This window comes from Polistes fuscatus, unplaced genomic scaffold (assembly GCF_010416935.1).
Source record: "Polistes fuscatus isolate 324 unplaced genomic scaffold, CU_Pfus_HIC Scaffold6, whole genome shotgun sequence".
Lineage (NCBI taxonomy): Eukaryota > Metazoa > Arthropoda > Insecta > Hymenoptera > Vespidae > Polistes > Polistes fuscatus.
In genome coordinates, this window is record NW_025113140.1 from 183,820 (window position 1) to 199,528 (window position 15,709).

A 15,709-nucleotide genomic window follows, 5' to 3' on the forward strand; every position below is an offset into this window, starting at 1 on the left:
ACGTACTTTGAATATTAATTAATTTCGATTTTATGTTTTATTAGATGAAAATTTGTACCCCGCTTCCTCGAAATCGTCACTGAGCAGAAACATTAAAACAAATATTTTTGAATGTTCGTAAAGATCGAGAGATAAGATCGGACACGTTCATTTTATCTCCCTGACGTTGTTCAGCTTGGATAGGATCAAAATCCGATGCGAGAACGTCAAGCCAACGTTCTCTCCGGAGGACTCTAGGACTCCCGACGGACGTCGCTACAGGTCGTTTCGAGGTGATCGAAATTCGAACGGACGAATGTCACGCTCCATACACGAGGCAACGTTTAGTGTCCCAAGTGTTTTTTCTAAACGTTGACCTAACCGAGTCAGGGTTTGCCATTGCCATTATTTCCACTATCAGCATTTTCTTCTTTTCATTCTGTCATTCATTCGAATAGAAAGTCCATTCACTGTTCGTTGTTAAATAGATTTATATGATGCAACGATGACTATCGTAAAAGTACATCAAACGAACTTCACTTCCTTACAATTCTCCTTCATTCTTCCATACCTTTCGTTGACCATTCTTTTCCTTTCTACTCTTACACTTCACTTCAAACAGTTTCGATTTTTCATTCTTTCTATAAAGAACTTCGACGGATACATTTTTCTCTCCTTCCTTGACTCCCACCACTTTCTACATTTTCCTCTTTTAGACAAGCTGACAGACGGGTAGAGGGAGACAGAGAGAGAAGGAGATAAAATATGAAATAAAATTTGATCCTAATTTCTCTCTCTCTTTTTACAGATGAACATATAGAGATAGGGCGGCAGAAGCGATTTACCCGATCGGCTGGCGTGCGACACTTTAGTTCGACGGTATCTTCTGGCGGACACGGATTTTCCTCCCCAACCCCTTCAGTTAGAAAGGCTCGAGCCACGAGTCGCGTACACATGGCGCATGTGTTTGCTCGGATCAAGTCGAAATTCGAATGGAAAAGCCGTGTTTTTTTTCTCCAACGATACGCACTTTACTAGGCTAAAACGTCGTGTAAAGGGTAAAGCTCTGAACGTGAAAACATTCTAGGAATTTCGTCCGCTCACCCTTGTCGTTCCTCCTCCTCCTCCTCCTCCTCCTCCTCTATCACCTGCAATATCCACCGACGCGAAAACTACGATCCGATTCGCTTTTGTTTTCAAAAGTGGACTCGGAAAAGAGTTCACACTCGTGTATAGTCTATTCTCTAACAATTATATTCCTTTTTCTCGTGCAAATATTTTTCTTCGACATAAAAATTCGACACAAGATTTATTTTTCATTTGTACTAAATATCCCCCGATTTGGATTTGCACGACTTATAATATTTTATTCGCACAAATGAATTGATTTGAAAAAAGAACAGTATTCGTAATTTTTCACGAGCGACAAATTTTGTTTCACTGGTTTAGTCAACGATACGCTGTTGGCGTCACAAGGTGTTTGCTTGCTGTATTATGTTTTCGAGATATCTAATCGGTGTCATCGGAACACGTATGTTTCGTTATTTTTTTATCTCTTTCTATCTTTTATTTTTATCTTCTTTATTTTCTCCGTCCTCCTCGTTTAAATTCCACTCATGACGCTGCAAAGATATTTCGAAAGCGAGCTTCTACGAAAGTTCGTTCACGGAATCTAATGAATCCTCTCTTGCAAACTCTTTTTACGTTTCTCTTCATGGATATTCCCAACGTCGAATATAATCGATGTCTTAATCGATTCTACGCCAGATGAATTCTAAACAACTAATTTCATTTATTATCGATTTCCAATTTGCATAGCCCCTAATTAAACCTGATCGATTCTAAAATCATTAAAAATCTAAAATGCCCTTCGAACTTTCATCTAAACTTCAAATAGGAAGTCGCAAAGTTCTAAAGGAAGACTAAAAGACTAATTACAACGATAAATTTCAAACGTTGCTGTTGCTGCTGCTACTGAAAAGAAGAAGAAGAAGAAGAAGAAGAGGAAGAAGAAGAAAAAGTGCAGTCTTTGGTAGACAAGACTACGGATAATAAAATGAACGAGTCCCTTTTTTTCAAAGTAGAAAGAAGAAAGTGTGAAAAGAATATAGGAAACGCAGGACGACGAGTAGAAAACTAACAAAGGGGTAGAGGGTAGCGAAACAAGAAGGGAAGATATTTAATTCTTTTCTTTTCGCCAGAGGCACGCAGTGTACGAACCATTAGCTTCGATCGCTAAAGAGAAGGTAAAGGGAGGGGTAAGTATAGCAACGTCTTGTAGAAAACGAAAGATGAAGCGTAAATAAAGAGGGGAGAAGATGGGAAAGAATGAAAGAAAAAGGAAAGTAGAGATGGGTTCAGCGGGGGTGGAACTTTCCAACGATCTTTTAATCTAAATTAATGCTTTTAACGAAATTACCCGAAAGCTCGCAACGCGTCTGCCTTTTTCACGTGCCTATGTTAGACTCGGAGCACTCGTGCTCTTCCGGTATTCCAACCGATCGCTAATCTCATCGTTCGCACGTATAAAAAGAGAGAGGTTCTTTTGTCTTGGAAGAAAGGAACAAAAAAAGGAACAAAAATTAACGAATTCGAAGTCGCGAGATTAAACTTCTTTTCCAATAATCGATAAGCGAACAGGTTCATTTCATACCAACTGGTCGATAATCGAAATCAACGAAAAGCATATTCTTAGGATACTGGTCACTGAACGCTGTTGCCAGTATTAGTAGATAAATGTGAATAAAGAAATGTAATTAACGAGGAAGCATAAAAAAAATGTCGCAAAGATAGGCAAAATAAAGAAGAGTAAAAAGAGGAAAAAAAAGGGGAGAAAAGAATTGTTGGATAGACAGGACTAAAGGAAGGGTTTGAAATCGATGAAATGCCGATCGTAAAACGAGCCGAGTAACGTAGAGAAACCCTGAATACGTACGCGACTATGAACGCGAAGGTAGATAGTCGTGATTCTTCTCCCTTCGATCAGGGACAACGAGTAGGAGGATGACGACGGCGACCATAGGTACTCTCATTTGACTCGTTCCGGAGATAGTACTACGTTCGTTCGTGCCTTGGTCTCTCCCCTAATGGCGGAGCAATGACCTTGCAGCATTTCGTAGTGGAAACTGCAATTCACTCGACTCTCTTTCTTCTTCTACTCAATATCTTTCTCTTTCTATTCAATCTCCCCAGCCCCTCTGTTCTTTCTCTTCTCTTTTCATACATCGATACTCGCGTATATAACATGTTCGAAAAAGAGATGCGTCGCAATCTATGACCATTGCAATGGTCGTTTCAGTGGAATTCACAGGAACCCCGACCACTTTAAAGATCCAAACGTGGCTTAAAGAGAATGCATCGTTCAGTCCGTACTTCCTATTTTCTATAGACGTTACATCCCCTTTTTCGCTCATTCTTTTTACTGTCCCCCGAGCGTCTGGATTTCGTCGTAGACGATAAAGATTTCCGATCGTAGGACGAATCGAGCGATATTATTCTACCAACGACGAATGTTTCATATAAAGGAAACGACTTCAATTACTTCTATTCTTTCTCTCTTCTGTTTTACCACAGAATCGCTATGTCGTCGTAGGGGTATGGGTGGAAAGTGGGTAGAAGTTTCCAAATATCTCCAGTAATTTCCACCGTGGTACAAAACAGAGAATCGTGCTTAACGGATAACGCGAGTAACTTTGAGATCAGAGCAGATTGTTGGCTTTTTGCACAAACCTACCCGAAATTTAGCATAAATGAAGGATTCCTAGCGAGAAGTTTCAGAGAAAGAGAATCTATGTCGCTGGTCGAGTTTACAAATCAATTGTAAGGCATATAGAGACTACCGGAAAAAAGGGGGAAGATTGCTACGGGTTTTAACGTCGCCCTTAACGAACCTTTAATGCCGATTGTAACAGTCGGTGACGAAGGGCCTCACAATTCCAGGCCGGTCCGAAACTGACACCGAATTCCCCGGCATTTAACCCTGGTGCGTTAACCTTTTTGAAACCGAAGCAATTGCACTCATTGTCGGGAACGGTAGTCAACTGATGCTGGAAGAACAGAGTACCGTGATAGTAGTAGTAGTGGTAGTAGTAGTAGCAGCAGTAGTAGTAGTAGTAGTAGTAGTAGTAGTAGTAGTAGTAGTAGTAATAGTAGTAAAAGTAAAAGAAAAAGAAGGAGAGAGGGAGTGATTCAACGTTTAATTGGACGTATGCTTTTTTACGAGAACTCCCACTCGCAAGTGTGGGTGAATGTCTGGTGCTATGGGTGCGAGAATTTAAGGATTGACTGACAAAGAGAGAAAAAGTATAAGATATAGAGAGATAGATAGGAGAAGTATCACGTACGACACTTGCCCATTTTCGTTTTATTCGCGTGCTCGGTAGCCTGACCGTACACCGCGTAGGTATGCAAGTCACGCGGCACCCGCGGAAGGTTAACAAATACGGCCACCGCTAATTGACTTTTTAACCGCTAATTAAGCCTGGCATGTCCGGCCGTGATATCGTTACGCCTGCCTGCAGGTTCTAGTGCTTTTATACGCTACAACGTTCCACAATTTTACTCGTTTATTTGTTTCAATAGTTTGCGTCGTTCGATTCCAAATTTTTCTTACAAATGACGATTTGATCGTCTCGTAGATATAATAATGCCCGCGTTTATCTAATATATTTCTAGTCTTAATGAACTAAAATTAGAGAATAATTCGAAAATTTCGTTTTCAACGGAAAACTTGGTTGAGTCTGTATAAAATGTAAAAATTAGTCTGATTCTCTCAAAGTTTAGTTTTCTAAAGGTTTCACTTCGACCGCGTGTGAACTGCACGCATGTATTTTTTTGAAAGTTAAGTATATTGTTCGTTTTTCGGCTCGCTCGCGTTACTTTCTCATGACCGTACTTGAAAATGTGGGTTAATGGACGCCGAGCGATTTCGGGAGACGCGCGCACAAGGGTCCACGCATCTCGCGGGAGTCGTTTTTTCGCTGGAGAAAATTCACACGGTCCAGTTGGTTCAAGGACTTGAACCAACCACGAGCAAACTCGAGAGGGAAGCGAATCCAACAACGTTCGAGCGCGGAGAAACAGGTGCGCTGTAATAATAAACGCTCAAACGTCTTTCCTTGTGGTGACCCCGTTAGCAGGTTTTCATGTGCCCAATGCTTGCGTGCGCATGTGAACACGTAGAAGACGCAGCTGGAATTAGCCTACGACGATGAGAACTCGAGCGAGTGCTCTCGTCCCCTGAGTTTCGTTTCAGTTTTACTTCTCGTTCGAAATGCTTTCGAAAAATTATTCGCTTGCACAATTTCAGTACTTTACCGTGTAAAGGTGGGACTAAAGCGATATACGCAATGTTACCAAATTTTTATTTCGGTTTAAACGTATGAAAGTTTGCAAATATTGCTCATTGAAATTGTATTTTTTTTTTTTTAGAATATACGTATATACTGAAATAATAAAAATAGCTTCGATTAATGCAGTCAATTTGTAATCAAAATGAGACCGCATGCGATAGCAAGTGCACTAGTTTTTAACCTCTGATCTGATAATCTCTCACGATATTCTCCTTAGATTTAGCAGTCTTTGAACTAAGCCAATATCCTAATAACAACAATCAAACAGTCATTAAATCAATATGTCCCTTTGGATTCACTTATTGTTAGTAGTAACGTGAAATTAGTCTCTCAACTGTCCTAGGTATATTACTAAACCTTCTTCGTTAAGACCACTTGACCCCGCAATCGTTGCAACGAAAAAAATAAGGGACACATTAAAAGATGAGATGTAGCGAAGCAAGCATACTCTTCTTTATTTTGTTCGTGCTCATCCTCGTGCTCATGCTCGTGCTCATGCTCGTGTTCATGCTCGTCTATCTCGCGCACATGACTAAGAACGAATAAACGTTACCTTTATTTTTAAACCGTCGATGTAATTTGCTCTTAATTGCCTCAATTCGGGTCGTTGTATTCTTACGTTCGCGTGCTTGGTGATTTCAGTTAATTAGGACCAAGATGCATTTTTCCTTCTTTTTTTATGACCATCCTACACATATTTAAAAATAACAATGATCTTTGAAATCATTAAGAGTACATGTTATATATGTAAACCAATAAATGTTTATATGTTTTATATTGCATTAATTTCTTCATACCATTGTAAAAACTATGATAATATTAAAAAATCATAGAAACGTAGAAAAGAAAAGAATATGCAGATTACAATATCTAATCTGTCATGAATTTGCTGATACTTCCAGTTGTTAATAATAATGATAATAAATAATATTTCAACAGAACGATTTCTCTCGTTACAATAATGATAAACATCCTTTGAGCTGCTTTAAATTGCGAACTGTGTAGAATTATCGTTGATGCGACGTAACAATGTTCTCTCACTCGAGGCAAGAAACGATCCACGGTATATTACATGGAACGTGCAACTACGAGGTAAATATTTTCGCATCCGTGCGTTAATGCGAGCGTACATGCGTATGAACGTGCCAGTAGAGAATGGTGACTTCGTTATCGACCAACTCCGAGTAATGCAAAGTATGATTCGTGTTTCTCCAAACTTTCAATGGTTACCGTGAAATCTATTTTTCTATTCAAATGTTTATTTCGATACGCTGTGAATAAAAGATTCTCCAAATTTTCTACCATTTGCCCTACTGGGTCACTTATGATGCAAATTATTTCTAATTATTATAAAAATGTATGATTAGAATATAATTTCGTGTGAAAGATGTGGTCTTATCTTATGTTAAAAAGGTAAGATCTATAGTCATATATCAGAAGGAGGAACGCTTGAGAAGCACTGTTTACTTTCTGGTAAGATCGGCACTCGACCCCAACGGGACCTCATTCCGGTGTACGAAGAGACATGCACTCAGCCCAAATTTACGTGCGAGTGTTTACGGAGTAAGATGGCGCCAGGTTGCCACCCTTACGTGCATTAACGGGGCTCTCTCAGAGGTAGTATACCTGATACCCTTCTTGCGTCTCTACCTAGACAATGGGGGGACGTTCCTACAGCATCCAACAACAATGCTTTTGGAACACACTGACGTCTTTTCGCGTCTGGAAAAAGAAAGACGGTTTCTATCGTACTACTTGAGCTGGTACTACCAGATAGATGGGTGGATGGTTGGAAGGAAGGAAACGTATTATCTCCAAGAATGCTACAAAGATCTTCTAAAATCACCTACAGATCGCCCTACCTTGAAACCAAGAATTCTATGCTACAGTAGAAAAGGAAATACATAAATATCCAATTTTTTTCCTATAAATTCTATACAAAATTAGAATTTAAAAATGTACTCTTGGACAGGTAGAATAATTTCATGAAACTTTAGAGAAAATGCAATTTGAAATTAATGTTGTTGATACGAGTTATGTTGATTTTAAGATCATCGATAATTTCTGCAATTTTGTGCAGCTTTTGTAATGGCATTTTAGCACTAGAACCAAATAGATGATCGTCGAGTGCAAATAACTGCATTATGCGCTACATAGGTGTGTATATATCACTATTGGTAATAGTGTTTCCCTTTGTAATCATATTAGGCAATAATTAATCCTTGCATGCATATAACATGAATTTAACTATGATTTGTGAAACGAAATGTACATGTTAAATAATGAAGGACTTTAATAGTAGATATTTACCGTGTATCAATCTATAAATGCAGCTGCATCGATTAGTAAAGATCTTTGAATAAAATCTGAGTAGACACAGATTCGCATCGTGCGTGACCAAAAGGTAATTAATCAATGCACCGTTCGAATCACGGTATCGTTGCGGATTTGCGTCGATATTCTCATGCATACCGGCTCAATATATCCTTCGGCCAATAAGTCAGTGGTAAATGCGCGTCGGAACGTTCATCTTTCGAGCATCATAATCCATCGAATGACTTGCATAATTCATTTAGTCCATCGTTGGACGGCTTCGAAGTCTGCCGTCGAAGTCTGCCGTCGAGTCGCGATATCGTCGCAATATCGTCGCACACAAGCTACGTTCTACGAATGGTAATGGCATTCGCCTGCATATTTAGCATTCGAGTTAGCGTCCTTCGAGTACCCATTATAGCTTCGGATCGATCAATAACTTCGATCAATTTTAACTTAACTTTTCTCCTATTTCGTTAATTTTACTTAATATGATTAGTTTCAAATTTATGAACGTTTAACAAAGTCACGAATTAATTGAATGATAGGTAAAATAAGAAAAAATGAACTACAGCAAGAAGATGTTAACGATAGCGTGCCTATTTAGCAGGATTGTCTAAGAAATTGTTGCTAAACTAGGTCCCTCTTGTTATCCTTTTTGCAGCGAAGGTACCCTTTGAGAAGGTAGACTCGAGCACTCCTGGAAGAAGCAACGCTAACGCCTTGCACCATTAGCCCCCCGTTACAGGGCCGAGTTGTAGGAGCGAGCCGCACTACTCCTCGCCTAATGGTCTCTAATATATCATATTTTTTTTCACCTGTCACCTGTACGTCATCCATTTTGCGGCAGCGTGCTCCGCGTCACTGCCGTTGGGGACTGGCATTTCATCCATCCTCCGTCACTTTGCTACCACGTACTTACTACTTCTTACAACTTTATACCGTAACCTCTTCCATCTTAACTCATTTCCATTCCTATTTCCAAACGGAATATATATAATAATCATTTGTAATCTTTTTTTTTCCTCATTCAAGCTTAATATTTAATCTCATTTTATAATAAATCGTATTTTCATATTTTCCTAACTTTTTTCTTTTATTTCTTTTTTTTTTTATTTTCTTTTTCCTCGTATACAATAGAATTCATCCTATACTAGAAAATAAATAATAATATGAGAGAATTCCAAAGGCGCAATCTTATGTAATCGAGAAAAGCTTACGGTACCGTTTTCTTTCGTTTCGATTTTACCTTTGTCAATTGGATACCGTCCTATCTATTCAGAAATTTCACACCATATCTACTAGTCTATCTGATCTGCAAACCGATCTGCATCTTCCATTTCTAACTCTTCGTGCTTCTTATTTTCTATAGTACACGAATTCCATTAGCAATATATACAACGACTCCCAAAAATACTCGAGATAAGATTATTCGTGTTACTTCGTTTAGTTTTAGTCATCGCATTATTTTCTTGATTTTAAACCTCAGAAGACGTCGCATTATATAAAAGAAAAATAAAATAAAAAGAAATTTAGCAAAGAGTTTTCGCGTATACACGCTTGCAATAATTTCAAATGTCTCTCGCACGGTCGCATTATCTTAAGATACGAAAGTATCTCTCGACTTTCTTCTCGGAATCCTGTGAATTAAATATAAAGTTGATAAAGCCGAAAGTATGTTTGGACTTTACTCGGCGAAATACTGCGTAAAGTCGAAAGAGGTGGTAGGTTGGAAGAAGAGAATAACAAAGCATTCCTATCCTGGGGAGTGTCTTTCATCATAGCATGCTACACCATAGTACAAACTGCAGTTGACGTACACTAACAGTAGGTACTACACGAGCGTTTTTAGAGTTCAACTATGAATACTTGTCAACGTTTGCTCGACTTTGCGAGAATTGTGAGGATTGCTACGTTTATAATAAATCATAAGAGTATAATATATTTAAATAATGTTTTACAGTAAATAAGTTTCAATTTTTAATAGAGTTCTTCAGTTTACTTGTTTATTATTTTAAAAATGTAAGTTGAATACGTTCGGAGTCTTACTGATACCAACTTTTATATGTTAGGGGAATCTATGTATAGAGAAACATTTTGTTAACTATATAAAAGTAATAACAAAATTGTCAAGTATTCATAGTTTGATAAAAGTGCTTGAGAACGATCAAACTTGTTATTGTTTCACGAAGTAGAAGCCACTCGTCGTCCAAATTGTCAGCGCACACCAATTCTCATTAATCTCGAAAGATGCATGAGAGAGCTCCCATCGATATTCCAAAACATTTGAAATCTATTTCAATAGAATCCTCAAAGTTTAGTTCGAAGAATATCAAGAAGAATCAGGCAAGTTTATCAATGCAAAGTAAAAATGTCAACGATATTTTTCAATTCCTCAAGCCGTGATCGTCAAAAGGTGCTACTTATCGGTTATGGTCGCTATTTTGAACCAGTTTAACGATCTTTCTTTCTTCCTTAGTTTTAGTTAGAAATTTTTAAATCCACGGCCGACGAGAAATTGGCGTTCTCGCAGCAGGAAAGAGTTCGTTCCGCTTTATCTGCACTGGCCAAACGCCTTGCCTAACCCATACTTAACGTTTCTCGACATCCTAATCTCGCCGGGATACTACAACTCCGATAAAGACCGCATCCTCCGTGAGATAAAGAGCCACCGTCATCCGTCAGTCTACGTTTTTTTCTCTCTTTTCTCTTTGAATACTCGTCGAGGAAAAAGCTTTACCATTATCATGTTACGATACTAATACATTATGTTGTTAGTAATTATTTATAAATTAATTTTTTATTCGTCATTTCAGTGTAATTTTCTATTTTTTATTCAAATAATCGAAATATGTAGAAATGAGCCTACTTTTAAAAATCTTAATATCACATTTATATCATTATTGATCGATGGTCGAGAAAGATAGAGAAGCAATTGCAGGTATACACTTTCTCTTCGTAATTCGCAACGAACGACATCGATAAATGGACCGGCGGTTGGTGCGTGGTTTCGAGGACGGAAAGTTTAAATGGTACATCCAACGATTACATCGAAATACCCTATCCTTCTATAACATTACGCAATCAGGATTACAAGGGAGAAATTTTACAAGTTAATTTTACAGATTTGTTCGTGCATCTGATGTATATCAAACCAGTTTCATTAATTTTCTAATATACACTCGCACAAACGTATATATATTCATATTATGGAAATAATTCATTTGAACATTGTCGAGAACCTAACTTTGATTGTTTCAAACGAAAATAGTTATACTGAAGGTTGATTAAATGAAATTTGCGGTTAGCAACGAATACGATGTCGTTGTTTATCAAGGAAGAAACGAATGCCACAGGAACTATGAAATCAATTGTTTTTGGTTAGAGCAGATAGATAAAACAGTTCGTGCTCGAAAGTGGAAGTCACGATTCCGTTCGTTCAATAGCAAGAAAAAAGCAACTTTTTGTAAGTCACGTGAATCAGCAATGTTGTAGAACACGGAAGAAAGGATTAGCCTAACGGAAAAGGAATGGGGATGAAAAATTAGGGGGAACGAGTAAGGGAAATCTCGCGTTTCTTATACCGAGGACTATAGGAGTCGTGTGTTCGTGACAAGTCGTATACGTAGTAGGCGTATCGATGGGATTAATTGAGTGCTCCCAGCGAATATAAGCGCTAGTCGTTCATCGATTTTCCTCGAGTTCATAAGCCTAAACCACGAGCGTACACGCTTCGGGTTGGATGAATGGAGGGATGAAATAGATTAACGCGAAACGGGGGAGCATTTTTCAGAAGCTCATAAGACCGAACGAATTTCAAATCTTCGAGCAAAAAGAAAAAATAGAAAGAAGGGGAAGGGGAAGGGGAAGGGAAAGGGAAAGAGCTCGAGCTATCCAAGCTTAGGAAGTGACAACCTCGCAAAAGTAAAGCGCTTTTTTCTCTTTTTCTTTTCTTCGTTGTCTAGCGAGAAATGTGTGTGCCCGGAGGATCAATCGAATGATTTGCCGAACGTGCTTTCAATCCGTAATGGAAAATCGATATCATCGTGGAGTAAATGCGCGTTCGAGTATCTATTCTAAGAACTTACGTATATTCTCTCAAGAAATACTAGTACACTTACTTTACTCACTTATTTACTTATTGACAGCACTGTAGCGAATGCTTCTTAAGTCTACTTATTAAATAAACATTATTTTAAAGAAGCGAGTCTAGTTCGAAAATGCATCGAATTTATCGAATACTTAGAAGAGAGTTTTCAGCTGGGGGAGGCAAAGGATATGAAATAATGAATAATTCTGTGGACGATACTGCACCGTGTTAAATCGTAGCGAACGAATACCGTCAGTTTAACCTCCGATCGATATCAAAAGCTGAAATAAAGCGCGTTACGTTTGCGAAACGTTCGATCCGTAAGCCACAAATACCGCTCTTCGTACGCTTGATCGCGGTGATATTGCACCATCGTGCGCCTACATATTTCAAATTTTACGAGTAACCAAATAGACTACTACTACTGCGAGTTTGGCAACTTACCAAGAGAAATAAGTTTCGTGTTTCGGAAAGAGTGTGTGCATCGATACTTTTTACGGGTAGAAGGGGAATATGTACGAGTACTTTGTCGTTTACACGAGACGTACTTTAAATTGCGAAATCGTATACGAACTATGATACGGACGCTCGAACAATACTCGATACTCGATAAAGTAACCAAATGTTTAAATACTATTTTTAGAATACGAGTGAAGATTCTTGGGAAATATACCGTAGGGCTTATATGGCCCACGAGGCCTGAACAAAAATAAACCGAATATTACTCCGGGACTGTACGTTTTAAGACAAGTGAACGAATTTTTTCCTTTATTAAGAAAAAAAGCCCCCAAAAAAGAAAGAGAGAAAAACGGAAGCGTCGTATCTGTCAGCTTCGTTATCTTCGTTGAATACTTTTTCTCCGACGTGTCTAGCGGATATAAAAGAAAGTAAAAAAGCAGTTGGGTAGAATGGGGATGGGAGTACGGGGTTGAGAGAGAAAAGAAGAAGAAAAAGAAGGAGAAGGAGAAGGAGAAGAAGAAGAAGAAGAAGAAGAAGACCGTTAGATTCTTTCTTCGCCATACGTAAAAGAAAGAAAAGAAAGAGATAGAAAGTGGGTAGGGGGAAGAGTTTCTTCGTTCTATCTCTCATCTTTTCTGTTCGTTCTCGCGCTCGTTTTGCTCGTTCGTCGCGAGTCACGTTGCGAGTCACGTCGCGACGTGTCAGGAAGGTTTTGCGAGCTGCTGGATGACTGCCGGCGGGTGATACGAGAAAGAAGAAGAACCCGCTGCCACCGTTCATCGTGGGTGGAAGTTAAATGGGAAGAGAAGAGAAGAGTAGGAGGGTCACCGTTGCGAAAAGCTCGCTTAGATGCGCCAGACGTTCAACGTGTTCAACGTTACAAATGACCGCGGTGTTATGCATATCCAACCAGAGCTCAGCTATTGGAACTACCTAGATGGAGGATAGAAGGAAACCTTCTCGGTTTTCGCTAGACAGAGTTACCCTTCGTCCTCTAATACGTCAACGACGAACCCTCTGTTTCCCTACGTTCGTGAGTCCTATTTTTATTCCCTCCTTGAAATTTACAAAGTAATCTTCAATTAACTAACAAATGAACAAATATCGGAACAATTTATCAGCGCGGGACTCGACAACCCATACACGTTGAGATTGTTCTTTACCTGCTATGAAAAATTTCACTCGACAAAACAACCATGACTGCTCGTAAAAGTCAGCTTTGCGAGAACAACGATGCACGACTTTATATCTCCGACGACGTGGATGGGTGTTTATAAATCCAGGGGAATAAATCGGCGCGTCATCCGGCCCAAGATACCCTACCGATCATATGTGTCGAACAAATGCTGCGGGAAGGTATCCCAAAACCTGTTGATATGTCCTACGAATCGCCACGTAGGTACTAAAACAAAAATAAAACAATGAAAATCAGAGGAAGAAAGAAAGAAATAAAAACGCGGCACTAACATACCCCCATCCAACATTCCATCTACTTTCACTTTTACTTAAAAAAGAAAAATCAGAAGCCGCTAAAAATTATTCCTATTTCCATTTATGCGAAGTTAAACGAAACGTCATCCAACTCGCAGAAAGAATGCAAAACGCTATAAAATAAAGTAGAATATACTCGGTTATACATACCTACGTCAAAAGGCAGAGATCGACTAACAAAAAAACCGAAAAGAAAGAATAAGGAAGTGGATAGCAACGAGCATGTAAATGTTGACCTCCCTGAGAAGAAAATAGTCGGTAGGGGAGTTCATTGGGTGGTCGGAGGGGTGGGCCGGAAGATGGGACGCGATCGCGTTTGCATGCAAATGTCCCGCACGCCTCGCGGTAAATGTTTCTATGCGATAAAAGTCTTGTTGCGGGTGCACACCAGCCATGAAGCGAATTTACATCCTTTTTCAAAGCAGCCAGCCTTTTCCTCCTCGAACCCCTGAAACCCCTCGTACTCCTATTCCTCTTGTTCGTTCTTTTTCTCTCGCCCATCTCTTCGACGTTAAGCTCGTACATCCGCTAAGCGTGCAAAAGTGTATGCACGTATGCATACACGTATGCATACACGTATATACAAAGAAGGACCAACCAGCTTCATACGTGGCACTTCAGTGCAGCCGAATTATTAAGAGCCCCTAAGCCACTCTAAGAGAGCTCTTTCTCTTTCCCCCTCCCGGGGGTCGGAAAAGGGGGAGAAAGGATGGTTCGTGGTTCACTCGCTCGTTTTCCTTTCGAGCGGCAGGCACCCTCGAACGTGCTGCTGTCTGTTACATTATCAAGAACGAGCGTTGCTCGTATCCACGTCGAGCACAGTAAGAGCCACACACTCGCCCTTTTAACCTTTTTTTTTACATTCAATGGTCTTGTCTCACAGCTTCTCGCTGAAAAGTCAACTTTTATATATGTTTTTGTCTTCCCATATATTGGGTTAGCATACTGTAACTAACGCACCTTTACCAAATTTCTGTTATTTTTCGAAGAGTATTATCTTGTTTAAATTAACAGAAACACGAAACTGTACTTGCAACCTTTTACGACAAGAACGAGCAAGTGTTCGTTTCTTTTCTAATTATACTTTTCGATTGTTACTCGACAAAGTCTATAAAACACAATATCTTACGCATGCAGTTCCTCTCGCATAGACGTTTTATTGTTCGTCGTAACGTACGTAAGCTGTTCCACATTCGAATCGGTTTGGTGTGTTCTCGTGTTTCTCTCTCCTTCTCTCACTCCTACGACTAGCTCTAGCAGCAGCATGTCGGAGTTTAAAATCGAGGTCGACAAGAACGTCGGATCGAATCGCAAGAGACGAAACTAATAGAAGCTTAGTTTAATCTTACAAAGCAAGAATCACGATAGTCATTTTATTTACAATATCTTCTTAAGTAAAAACAAACTTTTTAGCCTTTGCATTAATTTTTGATTAAATCTAATATAAAAAAATTATGCTAAAAATTTTACGTCGCGTCGTATGAATTATCTTCTTAATGAAAATACGAGCGTGATAAAATTTTTCAAGAAAAAAAACTAGGGCTAAACGAACTGCAAGAATTATTTATATGCAGGAAACACCCTTTAAAGGGCTCGCTAAACAAATCGCTATCCGGGTAAACCGCGTAAAGGGGTTTTAGCCGGTTTCGCCTAATTTCTCTCGCCGCGGAAAATCCTAATTGATGGGAGCGAATTAAAGGAGCCAGCCAGCCAACCAGCCAGTCAGCCAGCATCTCGAAGTTCGACGAGAACTGTTGGAGTTGTACAAGGTGTTCCATAAATACCCGTCAATACTTTTGATGGAACATCTATACCCTAAAACAAGACAAACCTGTCATGTGAATCAATGTCAAATACACCTTAGATTCCGAGCTATGTACGATCGAATAGTGTTACAAGTTTTCGCTCTTTTATCGAACACAAATTGCAATATACCTTGTATCATCCGTCTTGTTCTTATTGAATGTTTTTAAATAATGTTCCTCGACATGAAGCGTACAAAGTTTTACGCAGTCAGTACTTTCGC